The sequence below is a fragment of the Equus asinus genome, chromosome 24 (assembly GCF_041296235.1).
Source record: "Equus asinus isolate D_3611 breed Donkey chromosome 24, EquAss-T2T_v2, whole genome shotgun sequence".
NCBI lineage: Eukaryota > Metazoa > Chordata > Mammalia > Perissodactyla > Equidae > Equus > Equus asinus.
Window position 1 is genome coordinate 5,333,132 of NC_091813.1, and position 21,504 is coordinate 5,354,635.

The window sequence follows — 21,504 nt, forward strand, 5'->3', positions numbered from 1 at the left end:
TTGGTTTTGTTTTGGCACAAGTGCATTGCTGTGCTCACATCTGCTGGCAATGCTCCTGTATTTGCTGTGGAAGTCTGGCCCTGTCCAACGTCCCTTCCCATCTGCCTCTACTCTACCTCGGACGCCTGCACCAGAACAACTGAAGCAGTGGTGAGGAGGCCCAAACCGAGGATTCCACCCAGCCCATACTGGGCCACAGACCCAGAAGGTGCGGACCTCACCACTGCACCACCGGCCGGCCACTTACATGTTCAGTGGCAACGTGCAGTTGAGTGCAACGGGAGTTAAATATACTAGTGAGCCCAACTCTAGCACTGTGTAGATGAGGCTAGGTTGTTTTTCGGGTCCATTGTGATGTCAGAGGATTTGTCATAATTGTGTCTCTGAGGTCCAGCATGCTTCCTGGATACAGGTTTCAGAGCCTGCTTGGAGCAGTCTCATAACTCACCCTTCCCAGTTAGCCCATGCTTGACCTTCGCTGCCGTTTTTTGGCTTGTGAATTTCTCTGACTTTCAAACGTTCCAGCAGAGTCTGTCTAAAGACGGACATCATCTTTCATTGTGGATAATTCAGGTGTGATTTCTGTTCACCTTCCATTTTCTGGGTCCTCTTTTCCTTTTCCATAGTATACTCGTCATGGTCTTTCTCAGCTATCTCCCTTAGACATGCTTATCAGTCCGTTCTCCTTCATTCCAAGGGATTAGTTTGTATTTCTTTAATCGCTGTATGTTCTCTAGGGTGAGGTGTGAGTGCTTTCGTGACTCTTGGTTGTTGTCCTTGAATTTGCACCGGTCACTTGTAGGACTCTTGGCTACCCTAGCCTAGGTCAAACTAAGCACTGAGAACACGTGGTCATGTGGGTTGGTTTGACATCCTGAGATCAGAAACTCCAAATTCGAGGTGGTCCTGGCAACCCCCTTCACGGACACAATGTTTCCAAGACAACTTAGACAAATCGGATGAATTCCACTCTCCAGGAAAGATATTTTTCTGTCTCTTTTCCGGATTTGGGAAGTTTCGAACTTGACCCCTGATCCTTGAACGTTCCCCTAGATTCCGTCCAGATACGGGCTTACTTAATTTTTATAGGGTGTGCCATTTGTTTGCCCTACATCCTCTACCCTGGCCTGTTTATTTTTCTTGAAACACAACTGTAAAGTTCTAATTTTCGTGCAACTTCCTTACATATGGTGTCAAAACACATAATCAATAATCCTTCTACGGCAAGAGGTAGGGGGAGAGAATTTCGATGGAGGCAAACAGAGCACACTAGCCTGGGAGGGCAGCCTTCACGAAGGAACGAAGCCCTGTGGAAGAGGGTGCTTTTCAGCACCCTTGTAGAGCACTTCCAAACAAAGAGACATACCCCAAGCGTGACAGGGCTCCATTCCTTCAAGGCTTCCAAGACATCTCTTGGGACACATTACCATGTGCCCAGTGGGCCCACGTGACACCAGAGCTTCGGAAAAAGAGACTGACCTGCAAAGAATGCTATGGGCCTTGGAAAGGAGGCATCGATTCTTCTCTTCAATGTCCTCAAGACATCTTTCTTGACTTTGCATTATGCTTAAGGCACAAGGGCACTGTAGGTGTGATGAACGCCAAGTCCGGCCACTTGTTTCCAATGAAGTTGCAAGCTTGAATCAGCATGACCTCCCCATAGACTTGAATAGATGACAATGTTCTCCTCTCCGTGCCTGTCCCTCTATTCTCACTTGTGGCCTAGGGTTCCTTTCTTATCCCTTGCATCAGACTCTGTTTTATCTCTTCTAGTTTCTGTGCCTGCTTTCTGTTTGCCAAACCTGTTTCTGGGTATCTGTCCCTTTAATAGCCTAGCCTAGGCCAATCCTCAGACTGTAACCATGCGGCCACCCTGGGGGACATGTTCACCGTGATGTCGTAAGCGACCTCAAAATTCGAAGTTGTCCTGACAACCTCCGTGCACACAGAGTTTCACAGCCATCTCAGACCAGTCTGACTCCTCACCCTGTCTAGGTAGGATAGTTTTCCTTTTTCTGCAATTGTTGTCAGTTTCTATCTTTCTCCTTGAACTTCGAAAGGGCTCCTACATTCTCTCTAGACACTGGTTTCACTCCTGTAAGATTATCCTGGGTTTTATCTCTTATATCTTGGGTAGATGGCAAAATGGGTGGACCTTACCCAGAAAAAGTCCTGGACTCCCTCACAAGTTGAAGTTGCCCAGGGAATGTTCTGATGCACAATGATGGTGTCATCTCGTGGCACTCTGCCAATTCCACCTTGGCAGGTCACAAGTTTTCCTTCCTTCTGCCTTTGGGAAGTGTACCAGATACTTCCATAGATTGTAATATTCTTATGGTTCCTTTTCTTGTGCGTATTGATAACGTATCCTCACAATTGCTGCTTATTTATGATCTCTGCCCGCACCATACCATGAAATCTATATTTCCTAACACTACTAATGTGATATGCACTCGTAATGTGAAACAGTGAGGCCCGGGCCGCCCAAGCGGAATGTGGGCACTTACCTGCTCCACCACAGGGCCGGCCCTGAATTGTACTTTTGGACCAACCTTTTGCCTGAACTTGGGAAGACGTGGGCCTGTTTGGATTATTCGTGAAGGTGATTAGTAATAACATCATGGACGGTAACATTTTCCGTTCGTTCATGGGTTTAGGACTGATCATGTTCTCTTCGTAGTATTCCTCTTCACCTATTTGGAATGGTCTGCCTTTCTGTAGCATCTGTAAGCATTTGGAGGTGATTTTCCATCCTTGGAAGTTCACCTTCTGTAAACTCTTTCCGCCCCCAAAGCTTTATGACATCATTCTGGACCCCTTTTTGGATTTTTGATTTGAGGTGAATTTATAGCCATGACCCTGCATTAGAACGTACTATAACTTCCAGATTCACATCCTCATTGCTTTAGACTTCTGTGTAGCTTACATCATCTTCACCAGTGTAAGACTAATCACAGGCCCTCACCACACACTTGTGCCTAATCTTCTCTTTCACCCTCCGTCACCGCCCCTCTTTGCCTCTGGGAGCCCGCATACAAATGTTCAGTGCCACCTGTTGGTTAGTGCTTGCTTTTTCTTCTCCTTGTAAGTGAGATTCTATGGTATTTGAATTTCTCACTGGGGCTTGTTACACTTCCCCTAAAACCCTCACAGCCATTCTGGTGGTCACAAACGGCTGGATTGCATCATTTGTTCCGGCTGAGTGGTATACCATTGTGTGGCTATAGCCCATCTTCCTTCTCCAATCATCCCTTGCTGGACACCAGGGTGCTTTCCAAGTCTTGGATATCAGGAGTAAGACTGTGGTGAACACAGCCATGCACATGTCTTTATGCGGTAGTCTTTCTGACTTTTTTGGATAAGCAAGCGGCAGATTAATAGCTGGGTCATACGGGACATGGATACTTAAACTTCTGAGGCAGTTCCACACCTTTGGCATCGTGGCTGCACCGGGTTACACTCCCACCAGCAGTGCAGGAGGCTTCCCTTCTCTGCACCTCCTCTCTGACACTTGTTATTTCCTGTCTGCTTCCTTCTAGCCATGCTGACCACAGTGAGCTGCCATGGCCTTGCAGTTTGGATTTGCATTTTCCTGAGACTTCATGATGGTGAACAAGTTTTCATGCACCTACTGGCCCTCTTTCTGTCTTCTTCGGAGAAATCTCTGCTTCCATCTTTTGACCAGGTTTTCATTGGCTTGTTTTTTTTCTTGTGGAGACGTGCGAGTTGATTGTATCTTTGGGCTTTTCACCCCTTGTCCGATGTGTGGTTTGCAAACATCCTCTCCCAATTGTTGTGGTGTCTTAGTATTCAGTTGATGGTTTCCTTGAGTGGGCAGAAGTGTGTGCATTTGATGTGGTCCCGTTTGTTTCTTGTTTCCTTTGTTGCCCTTGCCCAGTCAGACATGCTTCTTCCAAATAGGCGGCTCAGACAGATGGCAAAGAGCACTCTGCCTAGGTCTTCTCCTACAAGGTTCACGGTTTCAAGTCTGCCATTCAAGGCTTTAATCCATTTCAGGTGGTGTGTGTGCCAGGTGTAACATCATGGCGTACTCTCGTTGTGTTCCATGTGGCTGTGCAGGCTTCCCAGCACCGTTTATTGTAGAGACTCTCCTTTCTCCGCTGTCTCCACTTGGCTCCCTGGTCCAAAATGGGCTGTCCATGTAAGTTTGAGTTGGGCTCTGGGCTCTCAATTGTTTTGCATGGGTCTTCATGCCTGTCTTGGGGCCCAGACTGTGCCGTTTCGGTACCTCGCGCTTCGTCCTCTATGTTGAAATCAGAAATTGTGACACGTGCTGCTTTGTTCGTTTTCCTGAGGATTCCTTTGCCTAGTCAGGGTCTCGTGTTGCTGGCTAGAAACTTTAGGATTCTCTCTTCTTCTCTGTGGCAAATACTGCTGCAACTTTGACGGGATTGCATGGAATCCAGAGATTCCTTACTGCGGTATGAACCTTTCAAGTGTGTTAATCCTTCCATTCCTAGATCCCTCGATATCTTTTTTTTTCTTGTGTCTTCTTGAGTTTCTTTCCCCAAGGGTTTGCTAGTTTTTGAATTAACATAGAATTCACCTGTTTTGCTAAGGTTATTCACAGAGATCCTATTCTTCGTAATGGCAAGCTCCTGTTTTTTTTGTTTTTTTTTTCCTTAGCTTCAGTTTTTCTATTCTTTGCAACTTTTAATTGGTTTTGTTTTGGCACAAGTGCATTGCTGTGCTCACATCTGCTGGCAATGCTCCTGTATTTGCTGTGGAAGTCTGGCCCTGTCCAACGTCCCTTCCCATCTGCCTCTACTCTACCTCGGACGCCTGCACCAGAACAACTGAAGCAGTGGTGAGGAGGCCCAAACCGAGGATTCCACCCAGCCCATACTGGGCCACAGACCCAGAAGGTGCGGACCTCACCACTGCACCACCGGCCGGCCACTTACATGTTCAGTGGCAACGTGCAGTTGAGTGCAACGGGAGTTAAATATACTAGTGAGCCCAACTCTAGCACTGTGTAGATGAGGCTAGGTTGTTTTTCGGGTCCATTGTGATGTCAGAGGATTTGTCATAATTGTGTCTCTGAGGTCCAGCATGCTTCCTGGATACAGGTTTCAGAGCCTGCTTGGAGCAGTCTCATAACTCACCCTTCCCAGTTAGCCCATGCTTGACCTTCGCTGCCGTTTTTTGGCTTGTGAATTTCTCTGACTTTCAAACGTTCCAGCAGAGTCTGTCTAAAGACGGACATCATCTTTCATTGTGGATAATTCAGGTGTGATTTCTGTTCACCTTCCATTTTCTGGGTCCTCTTTTCCTTTTCCATAGTATACTCGTCATGGTCTTTCTCAGCTATCTCCCTTAGACATGCTTATCAGTCCGTTCTCCTTCATTCCAAGGGATTAGTTTGTATTTCTTTAATCGCTGTATGTTCTCTAGGGTGAGGTGTGAGTGCTTTCGTGACTCTTGGTTGTTGTCCTTGAATTTGCACCGGTCACTTGTAGGACTCTTGGCTACCCTAGCCTAGGTCAAACTAAGCACTGAGAACACGTGGTCATGTGGGTTGGTTTGACATCCTGAGATCAGAAACTCCAAATTCGAGGTGGTCCTGGCAACCCCCTTCACGGACACAATGTTTCCAAGACAACTTAGACAAATCGGATGAATTCCACTCTCCAGGAAAGATATTTTTCTGTCTCTTTTCCGGATTTGGGAAGTTTCGAACTTGACCCCTGATCCTTGAACGTTCCCCTAGATTCCGTCCAGATACGGGCTTACTTAATTTTTATAGGGTGTGCCATTTGTTTGCCCTACATCCTCTACCCTGGCCTGTTTATTTTTCTTGAAACACAACTGTAAAGTTCTAATTTTCGTGCAACTTCCTTACATGTGGTGTCAAAACACATAATCAATAATCCTTCTACGGCAAGAGGTAGGGGGAGAGAATTTCGATGGAGGCAAACAGAGCACACTAGCCTGGGAGGGCAGCCTTCACGAAGGAACGAAGCCCTGTGGAAGAGGGTGCTTTTCAGCACCCTTGTAGAGCACTTCCAAACAAAGAGACATACCCCAAGCGTGACAGGGCTCCATTCCTTCAAGGCTTCCAAGACATCTCTTGGGACACATTACCATGTGCCCAGTGGGCCCACGTGACACCAGAGCTTCGGAAAAAGAGACTGACCTGCAAAGAATGCTATGGGCCTTGGAAAGGAGGCATCGATTCTTCTCTTCAATGTCCTCAAGACATCTTTCTTGACTTTGCATTATGCTTAAGGCACAAGGGCACTGTAGGTGTGATGAACGCCAAGTCCGGCCACTTGTTTCCAATGAAGTTGCAAGCTTGAATCAGCATGACCTCCCCATAGACTTGAATAGATGACAATGTTCTCCTCTCCGTGCCTGTCCCTCTATTCTCACTTGTGGCCTAGGGTTCCTTTCTTATCCCTTGCATCAGACTCTGTTTTATCTCTTCTAGTTTCTGTGCCTGCTTTCTGTTTGCCAAACCTGTTTCTGGGTATCTGTCCCTTTAATAGCCTAGCCTAGGCCAATCCTCAGACTGTAACCATGCGGCCACCCTGGGGGACATGTTCACCGTGATGTCGTAAGCGACCTCAAAATTCGAAGTTGTCCTGACAACCTCCGTGCACACAGAGTTTCACAGCCATCTCAGACCAGTCTGACTCCTCACCCTGTCTAGGTAGGATAGTTTTCCTTTTTCTGCAATTGTTGTCAGTTTCTATCTTTCTCCTTGAACTTCGAAAGGGCTCCTACATTCTCTCTAGACACTGGTTTCACTCCTGTAAGATTATCCTGGGTTTTATCTCTTATATCTTGGGTAGATGGCAAAATGGGTGGACCTTACCCAGAAAAAGTCCTGGACTCCCTCACAAGTTGAAGTTGCCCAGGGAATGTTCTGATGCACAATGATGGTGTCATCTCGTGGCACTCTGCCAATTCCACCTTGGCAGGTCACAAGTTTTCCTTCCTTCTGCCTTTGGGAAGTGTACCAGATACTTCCATAGATTGTAATATTCTTATGGTTCCTTTTCTTGTGCGTATTGATAACGTATCCTCACAATTGCTGCTTAGTTATGATCTCTGCCCGCACCATACCATGAAATCTATATTTCCTAACACTACTAATGTGATATGCACTCGTAATGTGAAACAGTGAGGCCCGGGCCGCCCAAGCGGAATGTGGGCACTTACCTGCTCCACCACAGGGCCGGCCCTGAATTGTACTTTTGGACCAACCTTTTGCCTGAACTTGGGAAGACGTGGGCCTGTTTGGATTATTCGTGAAGGTGATTAGTAATAACATCATGGACGGTAACATTTTCCGTTCGTTCATGGGTTTAGGACTGATCATGTTCTCTTCGTAGTATTCCTCTTCACCTATTTGGAATGGTCTGCCTTTCTGTAGCATCTGTAAGCATTTGGAGGTGATTTTCCATCCTTGGAAGTTCACCTTCTGTAAACTCTTTCCGCCCCCAAAGCTTTATGACATCATTCTGGACCCCTTTTTGGATTTTTGATTTGAGGTGAATTTATAGCCATGACCCTGCATTAGAACGTACTATAACTTCCAGATTCACATCCTCATTGCTTTAGACTTCTGTGTAGCTTACATCATCTTCACCAGTGTAAGACTAATCACAGGCCCTCACCACACACTTGTGCCTAATCTTCTCTTTCACCCTCCGTCACCGCCCCTCTTTGCCTCTGGGAGCCCGCATACAAATGTTCAGTGCCACCTGTTGGTTAGTGCTTGCTTTTTCTTCTCCTTGTAAGTGAGATTCTATGGTATTTGAATTTCTCACTGGGGCTTGTTACACTTCCCCTAAAACCCTCACAGCCATTCTGGTGGTCACAAACGGCTGGATTGCATCATTTGTTCCGGCTGAGTGGTATACCATTGTGTGGCTATAGCCCATCTTCCTTCTCCAATCATCCCTTGCTGGACACCAGGGTGCTTTCCAAGTCTTGGATATCAGGAGTAAGACTGTGGTGAACACAGCCATGCACATGTCTTTATGCGGTAGTCTTTCTGACTTTTTTGGATAAGCAAGCGGCAGATTAATAGCTGGGTCATACGGGACATGGATACTTAAACTTCTGAGGCAGTTCCACACCTTTGGCATCGTGGCTGCACCGGGTTACACTCCGACCAGCAGTGCAGGGGGCTTCCCTTCTCTCCACCTCCTCTCTGACACTTGTTATTTCCTGTCTGCTTCCTTCTAGCCATGCTGACCACAGTGAGCTGCCATGGCCTTGCAGTTTGGATTTGCATTTTCCTGAGACTTCATGATGGTGAACAAGTTTTCATGCACCTACTGGCCCTCTTTCTGTCTTCTTCGGAGAAATCTCTGCTTCCATCTTTTGACCAGGTTTTCATTGGCTTGTTTTTTTTCTTGTGGAGACGTGCGAGTTGATTGTATCTTTGGGCTTTTCACCCCTTGTCCGATGTGTGGTTTGCAAACATCCTCTCCCAATTGTTGTGGTGTCTTAGTATTCAGTTGATGGTTTCCTTGAGTGGGCAGAAGTGTGTGCATTTGATGTGGTCCCGTTTGTTTCTTGTTTCCTTTGTTGCCCTTGCCCAGTCAGACATGCTTCTTCCAAATAGGCGGCTCAGACAGATGGCAAAGAGCACTCTGCCTAGGTCTTCTCCTACAAGGTTCACGGTTTCAAGTCTGCCATTCAAGGCTTTAATCCACTTCAGGTGGTGTGTGTGCCAGGTGTAACATCATGGTGTACTCTCGTTGTGTTCCATGTGGCTGTGCAGGCTTCCCAGCACCGTTTATTGTAGAGACTCTCCTTTCTCCGCTGTCTCCACTTGGCTCCCTGGTCCAAAATGGGCTGTCCATGTAAGTTTGAGTTGGGCTCTGGGCTCTCAATTGTTTTGCATGGGTCTTCATGCCTGTTTTGGGGCCCAGACTGTGCCGTTTCGGTACCTAGCGCTTCGTCCTCTATGTTGAAATCAGAAATTGTGACACGTGCTGCTTTGTTCGTTTTCCTGAGGATTCCTTTGCCTAGTCAGGGTCTCGTGTTGCTGGCTAGAAACTTTAGGATTCTCTCTTCTTCTCTGTGGCAAATACTGCTGCAACTTTGACTGGGATTGCATGGAATCCAGAGATTCCTTACTGCGGTATGAACCTTTCAAGTGTGTTAATCCTTCCATTCCTAGATCCCTCGATATCTTTTTTTTTCTTGTGTCTTCTTGAGTTTCTTTCCCCAAAGGTTTGCTAGTTTTTGAATTAACATAGAATTCACCTGTTTTGCTAAGGTTATTCACAGAGATCCTATTCTTCGTAATGGCAAGCTCCTGTTTTTTTTGTTTTTTTTTTCCTTAGCTTCAGTTTTTCTATTCTTTGCAACTTTTAATTGGTTTTGTTTTGGCACAAGTGCATTGCTGTGCTCACATCTGCTGGCAATGCTCCTGTATTTGCTGTGGAAGTCTGGCCCTGTCCAACGTCCCTTCCCATCTGCCTCTACTCTACCTCGGACGCCTGCACCAGAACAACTGAAGCAGTGGTGAGGAGGCCCAAACCGAGGATTCCACCCAGCCCATACTGGGCCACAGACCCAGAAGGTGCGGACCTCACCACTGCACCACCGGCCGGCCACTTACATGTTCAGTGGCAACGTGCAGTTGAGTGCAACGGGAGTTAAATATACTAGTGAGCCCAACTCTAGCACTGTGTAGATGAGGCTAGGTTGTTTTTCGGGTCCATTGTGATGTCAGAGGATTTGTCATAATTGTGTCTCTGAGGTCCAGCATGCTTCCTGGATACAGGTTTCAGAGCCTGCTTGGAGCAGTCTCATAACTCACCCTTCCCAGTTAGCCCATGCTTGACCTTCGCTGCCGTTTTTTGGCTTGTGAATTTCTCTGACTTTCAAACGTTCCAGCAGAGTCTGTCTAAAGACGGACATCATCTTTCATTGTGGATAATTCAGGTGTGATTTCTGTTCACCTTCCATTTTCTGGGTCCTCTTTTTCTTTTCCATAGTATACTCGTCATGGTCTTTCTCAGCTATCTCCCTTAGACATGCTTATCAGTCCGTTCTCCTTCATTCCGAGGGATTAGTTTGTATTTCTTTAATCGCTGTATGTTCTCTAGGGTGAGGTGTGAGTGCTTTCGTGACTCTTGGTTGTTGTCCTTGAATTTGCACCGGTCACTTGTAGGACTCTTGGCTACCCTAGCCTAGGTCAAACTAAGCACTGAGAACACGTGGTCATGTGGGTTGGTTTGACATCCTGAGATCAGAAACTCCAAATTCGAGGTGGTCCTGGCAACCCCCTTCACGGACACAATGTTTCCAAGACAACTTAGACAAATCGGATGAATTCCACTCTCCAGGAAAGATATTTTTCTGTCTCTTTTCCGGATTTGGGAAGTTTCGAACTTGACCCCTGATCCTTGAACGTTCCCCTAGATTCCGTCCAGATACGGGCTTACTTAATTTTTATAGGGTGTGCCATTTGTTTGCCCTACATCCTCTACCCTGGCCTGTTTATTTTTCTTGAAACACAACTGTAAAGTTCTAATTTTCGTGCAACTTCCTTACATGTGGTGTCAAAACACATAATCAATAATCCTTCTACGGCAAGAGGTAGGGGGAGAGAATTTCGATGGAGGCAAACAGAGCACACTAGCCTGGGAGGGCAGCCTTCACGAAGGAACGAAGCCCTGTGGAAGAGGGTGCTTTTCAGCACCCTTGTAGAGCACTTCCAAACAAAGAGACATACCCCAAGCGTGACAGGGCTCCATTCCTTCAAGGCTTCCAAGACATCTCTTGGGACACATTACCATGTGCCCAGTGGGCCCACGTGACACCAGAGCTTCGGAAAAAGAGACTGACCTTCAAAGAATGCTATGGGCCTTGGAAAGGAGGCATCGATTCTTCTCTTCAATGTCCTCAAGACATCTTTCTTGACTTTGCATTATGCTTAAGGCACAAGGGCACTGTAGGTGTGATGAACGCCAAGTCCGGCCACTTGTTTCCAATGAAGTTGCAAGCTTGAATCAGCATGACCTCCCCATAGACTTGAATAGATGACAATGTTCTCCTCTCCGTGCCTGTCCCTCTATTCTCACTTGTGGCCTAGGGTTCCTTTCTTATCCCTTGCATCAGACTCTGTTTTATCTCTTCTAGTTTCTGTGCCTGCTTTCTGTTTGCCAAACCTGTTTCTGGGTATCTGTCCCTTTAATAGCCTAGCCTAGGCCAATCCTCAGACTGTAACCATGCGGCCACCCTGGGGGACATGTTCACCGTGATGTCGTAAGCGACCTCAAAATTCGAAGTTGTCCTGACAACCTCCGTGCACACAGAGTTTCACAGCCATCTCAGACCAGTCTGACTCCTCACCCTGTCTAGGTAGGATAGTTTTCCTTTTTCTGCAATTGTTGTCAGTTTCTATCTTTCTCCTTGAACTTCGAAAGGGCTCCTACATTCTCTCTAGACACTGGTGTCACTCCTGTAAGATTATCCTGGGTTTTATCTCTTATATCTTGGGTAGATGGCAAAATGGGTGGACCTTACCCAGAAAAAGTCCTGGACTCCCTCACAAGTTGAAGTTGCCCAGGGAATGTTCTGATGCACAATGATGGTGTCATCTCGTGGCACTCTGCCAATTCCACCTTGGCAGGTCACAAGTTTTCCTTCCTTCTGCCTTTGGGAAGTGTACCAGATACTTCCATAGATTGTAATATTCTTATGGTTCCTTTTCTTGTGCGTATTGATAACGTATCCTCACAATTGCTGCTTATTTATGATCTCTGCCCGCACCATACCATGAAATCTATATTTCCTAACACTACTAATGTGATATGCACTCGTAATGTGAAACAGTGAGGCCCGGGCCGCCCAAGCGGAATGTGGGCACTTACCTGCTCCACCACAGGGCCGGCCCTGAATTGTACTTTTGGACCAACCTTTTGCCTGAACTTGGGAAGACGTGGGCCTGTTTGGATTATTCGTGAAGGTGATTAGTAATAACATCATGGACGGTAACATTTTCCGTTCGTTCATGGGTTTAGGACTGATCATGTTCTCTTCGTAGTATTCCTCTTCACCTATTTGGAATGGTCTGCCTTTCTGTAGCATCTGTAAGCATTTGGAGGTGATTTTCCATCCTTGGAAGTTCACCTTCTGTAAACTGTTTCCGCCCCCAAAGCTTTATGACATCATTCTGGACCCCTTTTTGGATTTTTGATTTGAGGTGAATTTATAGCCATGACCCTGCATTAGAACGTACTATAACTTCCAGATTCACGTCCTCATTGCTTTAGACTTCTGTGTAGCTTACATCATCTTCACCAGTGTAAGACTAATCACAGGCCCTCACCACACACTTGTGCCTAATCTTCTCTTTCACCCTCCGTCACCGCCCCTCTTTGCCTCTGGGAGCCCGCATACAAATGTTCAGTGCCACCTGTTGGTTAGTGCTTGCTTTTTCTTCGCCTTGTAAGTGAGATTCTATGGTATTTGAATTTCTCACTGGGGCTTGTTACACTTCCCCTAAAACCCTCACAGCCATTCTGGTGGTCACAAACGGCTGGATTGCATCATTTGTTCCGGCTGAGTGGTATACCATTGTGTGGCTATAGCCCATCTTCCTTCTCCAATCATCCCTTGCTGGACACCAGGGTGCTTTCCAAGTCTTGGATATCCGGAGTAAGACTGTGGTGAACACAGCCATGCACATGTCTTTATGCGGTAGTCTTTCTGACTTTTTTGGATAAACAAGCGGCAGATTAATAGCTGGGTCATACGGGACATGGATACTTAAACTTCTGAGGCAGTTCCACACCTTTGGCATCGTGGCTGCACCGGGTTACACTCCCACCAGCAGTGCAGGAGGCTTCCCTTCTCTGCACCTCCTCTCTGACACTTGTTATTTCCTGTCTGCTTCCTTCTAGCCATGCTGACCACAGTGAGCTGCCATGGCCTTGCAGTTTGGATTTGCATTTTCCTGAGACTTCATGATGGTGAACAAGTTTTCATGCACCTACTGGCCCTCTTTCTGTCTTCTTCGGAGAAATCTCTGCTTCCATCTTTTGACCAGGTTTTCATTGGCTTGTTTTTTTTCTTGTGGAGACGTGCGAGTTGATTGTATCTTTGGGCTTTTCACCCCTTGTCCGATGTGTGGTTTGCAAACATCCTCTCCCAATTGTTGTGGTGTCTTAGTATTCAGTTGATGGTTTCCTTGAGTGGGCAGAAGTGTGTGCATTTGATGTGGTCCCGTTTGTTTCTTGTTTCCTTTGTTGCCCTTGCCCAGTCAGACATGCTTCTTCCAAATAGGCGGCTCAGACAGATGGCAAAGAGCACTCTGCCTAGGTCTTCTCCTACAAGGTTCACGGTTTCAAGTCTGCCATTCAAGGCTTTAATCCACTTCAGGTGGTGTGTGTGCCAGGTGTAACATCATGGTGTACTCTCGTTGTGTTCCATGTGGCTGTGCAGGCTTCCCAGCACCGTTTATTGTAGAGACTCTCCTTTCTCCGCTGTCTCCACTTGGCTCCCTGGTCCAAAATGGGCTGTCCATGTAAGTTTGAGTTGGGCTCTGGGCTCTCAATTGTTTTGCATGGGTCTTCATGCCTGTTTTGGGGCCCAGACTGTGCCGTTTCGGTACCTAGCGCTTCGTCCTCTATGTTGAAATCAGAAATTGTGACACGTGCTGCTTTGTTCGTTTTCCTGAGGATTCCTTTGCCTAGTCAGGGTCTCGTGTTGCTGGCTAGAAACTTCAGGATTCTCTCTTCTTCTCTGTGGCAAATACTGCTGCAACTTTGACTGGGATTGCATGGAATCCAGAGATTCCTTACTGCGGTATGAACCTTTCAAGTGTGTTAATCCTTCCATTCCTAGATCCCTCGATATCTTTTTTTTTCTTGTGTCTTCTTGAGTTTCTTTCCCCAAAGGTTTGCTAGTTTTTGAATTAACATAGAATTCACCTGTTTTGCTAAGGGTATTCACAGAGATCCTATTCTTCGTAATGGCAAGCTCCTGTTTTTTTGTTTTTTTTTTCCTTAGCTTCAGTTTTTCTATTCTTTGCAACTTTTAATTGGTTTTGTTTTGGCACAAGTGCATTGCTGTGCTCACATCTGCTGGCAATGCTCCTGTATTTGCTGTGGAAGTCTGGCCCTGTCCAACGTCCCTTCCCATCTGCCTCTACTCTACCTCGGACGCCTGCACCAGAACAACTGAAGCAGTGGTGAGGAGGCCCAAACCGAGGATTCCACCCAGCCCATACTGGGCCACAGACCCAGAAGGTGCGGACCTCACCACTGCACCACCGGCCGGCCACTTACATGTTCAGTGGCAACGTGCAGTTGAGTGCAACGGGAGTTAAATATACTAGTGAGCCCAACTCTAGCACTGTGTAGATGAGGCTAGGTTGTTTTTCGGGTCCATTGTGATGTCAGAGGATTTGTCATAATTGTGTCTCTGAGGTCCAGCATGCTTCCTGGATACAGGTTTCAGAGCCTGCTTGGAGCAGTCTCATAACTCACCCTTCCCAGTTAGCCCATGCTTGACCTTCGCTGCCGTTTTTTGGCTTGTGAATTTCTCTGACTTTCAAACGTTCCAGCAGAGTCTGTCTAAAGACGGACATCATCTTTCATTGTGGATAATTCAGGTGTGATTTCTGTTCACCTTCCATTTTCTGGGTCCTCTTTTTCTTTTCCATAGTATACTCGTCATGGTCTTTCTCAGCTATCTCCCTTAGACATGCTTATCAGTCCGTTCTCCTTCATTCCGAGGGATTAGTTTGTATTTCTTTAATCGCTGTATGTTCTCTAGGGTGAGGTGTGAGTGCTTTCGTGACTCTTGGTTGTTGTCCTTGAATTTGCACCGGTCACTTGTAGGACTCTTGGCTACCCTAGCCTAGGTCAAACTAAGCACTGAGAACACGTGGTCATGTGGGTTGGTTTGACATCCTGAGATCAGAAACTCCAAATTCGAGGTGGTCCTGGCAACCCCCTTCACGGACACAATGTTTCCAAGACAACTTAGACAAATCGGATGAATTCCACTCTCCAGGAAAGATATTTTTCTGTCTCTTTTCCGGATTTGGGAAGTTTCGAACTTGACCCCTGATCCTTGAACGTTCCCCTAGATTCCGTCCAGATACGGGCTTACTTAATTTTTATAGGGTGTGCCATTTGTTTGCCCTACATCCTCTACCCTGGCCTGTTTATTTTTCTTGAAACACAACTGTAAAGTTCTAATTTTCGTGCAACTTCCTTACATGTGGTGTCAAAACACATAATCAATAATCCTTCTACGGCAAGAGGTAGGGGGAGAGAATTTCGATGGAGGCAAACAGAGCACACTAGCCTGGGAGGGCAGCCTTCACGAAGGAACGAAGCCCTGTGGAAGAGGGTGCTTTTCAGCACCCTTGTAGAGCACTTCCAAACAAAGAGACATACCCCAAGCGTGACAGGGCTCCATTCCTTCAAGGCTTCCAAGACATCTCTTGGGACACATTACCATGTGCCCAGTGGGCCCACGTGACACCAGAGCTTCGGAAAAAGAGACTGACCTGCAAAGAATGCTATGGGCCTTGGAAAGGAGGCATCGATTCTTCTCTTCAATGTCCTCAAGACATCTTTCTTGACTTTGCATTATGCTTAAGGCACAAGGGCACTGTAGGTGTGATGAACGCCAAGTCCGGCCACTTGTTTCCAATGAAGTTGCAAGCTTGAATCAGCATGACCTCCCCATAGACTTGAATAGATGACAATGTTCTCCTCTCCGTGCCTGTCCCTCTATTCTCACTTGTGGCCTAGGGTTCCTTTCTTATCCCTTGCATCAGACTCTGTTTTATCTCTTCTAGTTTCTGTGCCTGCTTTCTGTTTGCCAAACCTGTTTCTGGGTATCTGTCCCTTTAATAGCCTAGCCTAGGCCAATCCTCAGACTGTAACCATGCGGCCACCCTGGGGGACATGTTCACCGTGATGTCATAAGCGACCTCAAAATTCGAAGTTGTCCTGACAACCTCCGTGCACACAGAGTTTCACAGCCATCTCAGACCAGTCTGACTCCTCACCCTGTCTAGGTAGGATAGTTTTCCTTTTTCTGCAATTGTTGTCAGTTTCTATCTTTCTCCTTGAACTTCGAAAGGGCTCCTACATTCTCTCTAGACACTGGTTTCACTCCTGTAAGATTATCCTGGGTTTTATCTCTTATATCTTGGGTAGATGGCAAAATGGGTGGACCTTACCCAGAAAAAGTCCTGGACTCCCTCACAAGTTGAAGTTGCCCAGGGAATGTTCTGATGCACAATGATGGTGTCATCTCGTGGCACTCTGCCAATTCCACCTTGGCAGGTCACAAGATTTCCTTCCTTCTGCCTTTGGGAAGTGTACCAGATACTTCCATAGATTGCAATATTCTTATGGTTCCTTTTCTTGTGCGTATTGATAACGTATCCTCACAATTGCTGCTTATTTATGATCTCTGCCCGCACCATACCATGAAATCTATATTTCCTAACACTACTAATGTGATATGCACTCGTAATGTGAAACAGTGAGGCCCGGGCCGCCCAAGCGGAATGTGGGCACTTACCTGCTCCACCACAGGGCCGGCCCTGAATTGTACTTTTGGACCAACCTTTTGCCTGAACTTGGGAAGACGTGGGCCTGTTTGGATTATTCGTGAAGGTGATTAGTAATAACATCATGGACGGTAACATTTTCCGTTCGTTCATGGGTTTAGGACTGATCATGTTCTCTTCGTAGTATTCCTCTTCACCTATTTGGAATGGTCTGCCTTTCTGTAGCATCTGTAAGCATTTGGAGGTGATTTTCCATCCTTGGAAGTTCACCTTCTGTAAACTCTTTCCGCCCCCAAAGCTTTATGACATCATTCTGGACCCCTTTTTGGATTTTTGATTTGAGGTGAATTTATAGCCATGACCCTGCATTAGAACGTACTATAACTTCCAGATTCACGTCCTCATTGCTTTAGACTTCTGTGTAGCTTACATCATCTTCACCAGTGTAAGACTAATCACAGGCCCTCACCACACACTTGTGCCTAATCTTCTCTTTCACCCTCCGTCACCGCCCCTCTTTGCCTCTGGGAGCCCGCATACAAATGTTCAGTGCCACCTGTTGGTTAGTGCTTGCTTTCTCTTCTCCTTGTAAGTGAGATTCTATGGTATTTGAATTTCTCACTGGGGCTTGTTACACTTCCCCTAAAACCCTCACAGCCATTCTGGTGGTCACAAATGGCTGGATTGCATCATTTGTTCCGGCTGAGTGGTATACCATTGTGTGGCTATAGCCCATCTTCCTTCTCCAATCATCCCTTGCTGGACACCAGGGTGCTTTCCAAGTCTTGGATATCAGGAGTAAGACTGTGGTGAACACAGCCATGCACATGTCTTTATGCGGTAGTCTTTCTGACTTTTTTGGATAAACAAGCGGCAGATTAATAGCTGGGTCATACGGGACATGGATACTTAAACTTCTGAGGCAGTTCCACACCTTTGGCATCGTGGCTGCACCGGGTTACACTCCCACCAGCAGTGCAGGAGGCTTCCCTTCTCTGCACCTCCTCTCTGACACTTGTTATTTCCTGTCTGCTTCCTTCTAGCCATGCTGACCACAGTGAGCTGCCATGGCCTTGCAGTTTGGATTTGCATTTTCCTGAGACTTCATGATGGTGAACAAGTTTTCATGCACCTACTGGCCCTCTTTCTGTCTTCTTCGGAGAAATCTCTGCTTCCATCTTTTGACCAGGTTTTCATTGGCTTGTTTTTTTTCTTGTGGAGACGTGCGAGTTGATTGTATCTTTGGGCTTTTCACCCCTTGTCCGATGTGTGGTTTGCAAACATCCTCTCCCAATTGTTGTGGTGTCTTAGTATTCAGTTGATGGTTTCCTTGAGTGGGCAGAAGTGTGTGCATTTGATGTGGTCCCGTTTGTTTCTTGTTTCCTTTGTTGCCCTTGCCCAGTCAGACATGCTTCTTCCAAATAGGCGGCTCAGACAGATGGCAAAGAGCACTCTGCCTAGGTCTTCTCCTACAAGGTTCATGGTTTCAAGTCTGCCATTCAAGGCTTTAATCCATTTCAGGTGGTGTGTGTGCCAGGTGTAACATCATGGTGTACTCTCGTTGTGTTCCATGTGGCTGTGCAGGCTTCCCAGCACCGTTTATTGTAGAGACTCTCCTTTCTCCGCTGTCTCCACTTGGCTCCCTGGTCCAAAATGGGCTGTCCATGTAAGTTTGAGTTGGGCTCTGGGCTCTCAATTGTTTTGCATGGGTCTTCATGCCTGTTTTGGGGCCCAGACTGTGCCGTTTCGGTACCTAGCGCTTCGTCCTCTATGTTGAAATCAGAAATTGTGACACGTGCTGCTTTGTTCGTTTTCCTGAGGATTCCTTTGCCTAGTCAGGGTCTCGTGTTGCTGGCTAGAAACTTCAGGATTCTCTCTTCTTCTCTGTGGCAAATACTGCTGCAACTTTGACTGGGATTGCATGGAATCCAGAGATTCCTTACTGCGGTATGAACCTTTCAAGTGTGTTAATCCTTCCATTCCTAGATCCCTCGATATCTTTTTTTTTCTTGTGTCTTCTTGAGTTTCTTTCCCCAAAGGTTTGCTAGTTTTTGAATTAACATAGAATTCACCTGTTTTGCTAAGGGTATTCACAGAGATCCTATTCTTCGTAATGGCAAGCTCCTGTTTTTTTTGTTTTTTTTTCCTTAGCTTCAGTTTTTCTATTCTTTGCAACTTTTAATTGGTTTTGTTTTGGCACAAGTGCATTGCTGTGCTCACATCTGCTGGCAATGCTCCTGTATTTGCTGTGGAAGTCTGGCCCTGTCCAACGTCCCTTCCCATCTGCCTCTACTCTACCTCGGACGCCTGCACCAGAACAACTGAAGCAGTGGTGAGGAGGCCCAAACCGAGGATTCCACCCAGCCCATACTGGGCCACAGACCCAGAAGGTGCGGACCTCACCACTGCACCACCGGCCGGCCACTTACATGTTCAGTGGCAACGTGCAGTTGAGTGCAATGGGAGTTAAATATACTAGTGAGCCGAACTCTAGCACTGTGTAGATGAGGCTAGGTTGTTTTTCGGGTCCATTGTGATGTCAGAGGATTTGTCATAATTGTGTCTCTGAGGTCCAGCATGCTTCCTGGATACAGGTTTCAGAGCCTGCTTGGAGCAGTCTCATAACTCACCCTTCCCAGTTAGCCCATGCTTGACCTTCGCTGCCGTTTTTTGGCTTGTGAATTTCTCTGACTTTCAAACGTTCCAGCAGAGTCTGTCTAAAGACGGACATCATCTTTCATTGTGGATAATTCAGGTGTGATTTCTGTTCACCTTCCATTTTCTGGGTCCTCTTTTTCTTTTCCATAGTATACTCGTCATGGTCTTTCTCAGCTATCTCCCTTAGACATGCTTATCAGTCCGTTCTCCTTCATTCCAAGGGATTAGTTTGTATTTCGTTAATCGCTGTATGTTCTCTAGGGTGAGGTGTGAGTGCTTTCGTGACTCTTGGTTGTTGTCCTTGAATTTGCACCGGTCACTTGTAGGACTCTTGGCTACCCTAGCCTAGGTCAAACTAAGCACTGAGAACACGTGGTCATGTGGGTTGGTTTGACATCCTGAGATCAGAAACTCCAAATTCGAGGTGGTCCTGGCAACCCCCTTCACGGACACAATGTTTCCAAGACAACTTAGACAAATCGGATGAATTCCACTCTCCAGGAAAGATATTTTTCTGTCTCTTTTCCGGATTTGGGAAGTTTCGAACTTGACCCCTGATCCTTGAACGTTCCCCTAGATTCCGTCCAGATACGGGCTTACTTAATTTTTATAGGGTGTGCCATTTGTTTGCCCTACATCCTCTACCCTGGCCTGTTTATTTTTCTTGAAACACAACTGTAAAGTTCTAATTTTCGTGCAACTTCCTTACATGTGGTGTCAAAACACATAATCAATAATCCTTCTACGGCAAGAGGTAGGGGGAGAGAATTTCGATGGAGGCAAACAGAGCACACTAGCCTGGGAGGGCAGCCTTCACGAAGGAACGAAGCCCTGTGGAAGAGGGTGCTTTTCAGCACCCTTGTAGAGCACTTCCAAACAAAGAGACATACCCCAAGCGTGACAGGGCTCCATTCCTTCAAGGCTTCCAAGACATCTCTTGGGACACATTACCATGTGCCCAGTGGGCCCACGTGACACCAGAGCTTCGGAAAAAGAGACTGACCTTCAAAGAATGCTATGGGCCTTGGAAAGGAGGCATCGATTCTTCTCTTCAATGTCCTCAAGACATCTTTCTTGACTTTGCATTATGCTTAAGGCACAAGGGCACTGTAGGTGTGATGAACGCCAAGTCCGGCCACTTGTTTCCAATGAAGTTGCAAGCTTGAATCAGCATGACCTCCCCATAGACTTGAATAGATGACAATGTTCTCCTCTCCGTGCCTGTCCCTCTATTCTCACTTGTGGCCTAGGGTTCCTTTCTTATCCCTTGCATCAGACTCTGTTTTATCTCTTCTAGTTTCTGTGCCTGCTTTCTGTTTGCCAAACCTGTTTCTGGGTATCTGTCCCTTTAATAGCCTAGCCTAGGCCAATCCTCAGACTGTAACCATGCGGCCACCCTGGGGGACATGTTCACCGTGATGTCATAAGCGACCTCAAAATTCGAAGTTGTCCTGACAACCTCCGTGCACACAGAGTTTCACAGCCATCTCAGACCAGTCTGACTCCTCACCCTGTCTAGGTAGGATAGTTTTCCTTTTTCTGCAATTGTTGTCAGTTTCTATCTTTCTCCTTGAACTTCGAAAGGGCTCCTACATTCTCTCTAGACACTGGTTTCACTCCTGTAAGATTATCCTGGGTTTTATCTCTTATATCTTGGGTAGATGGCAAAATGGGTGGACCTTACCCAGAAAAAGTCCTGGACTCCCTCACAAGTTGAAGTTGCCCAGGGAATGTTCTGATGCACAATGATGGTGTCATCTCGTGGCACTCTGCCAATTCCACCTTGGCAGGTCACAAGATTTCCTTCCTTCTGCCTTTGGGAAGTGTACCAGATACTTCCATAGATTGTAATATTCTTATGGTTCCTTTTCTTGTGCGTATTGATAACGTATCCTCACAATTGCTGCTTATTTATGATCTCTGCCCGCACCATACCATGAAATCTATATTTCCTAACACTACTAATGTGATATGCACTCGTAATGTGAAACAGTGAGGCCCGGGCCGCCCAAGCGGAATGTGGGCACTTACCTGCTCCACCACAGGGCCGGCCCTGAATTGTACTTTTGGACCAACCTTTTGCCTGAACTTGGGAAGACGTGGGCCTGTTTGGATTATTCGTGAAGGTGATTAGTAATAACATCATGGACGGTAACATTTTCCGTTCGTTCATGGGTTTAGGACTGATCATGTTCTCTTCGTAGTATTCCTCTTCACCTATTTGGAATGGTCTGCCTTTCTGTAGCATCTGTAAGCATTTGGAGGTGATTTTCCATCCTTGGAAGTTCACCTTCTGTAAACTCTTTCCGCCCCCA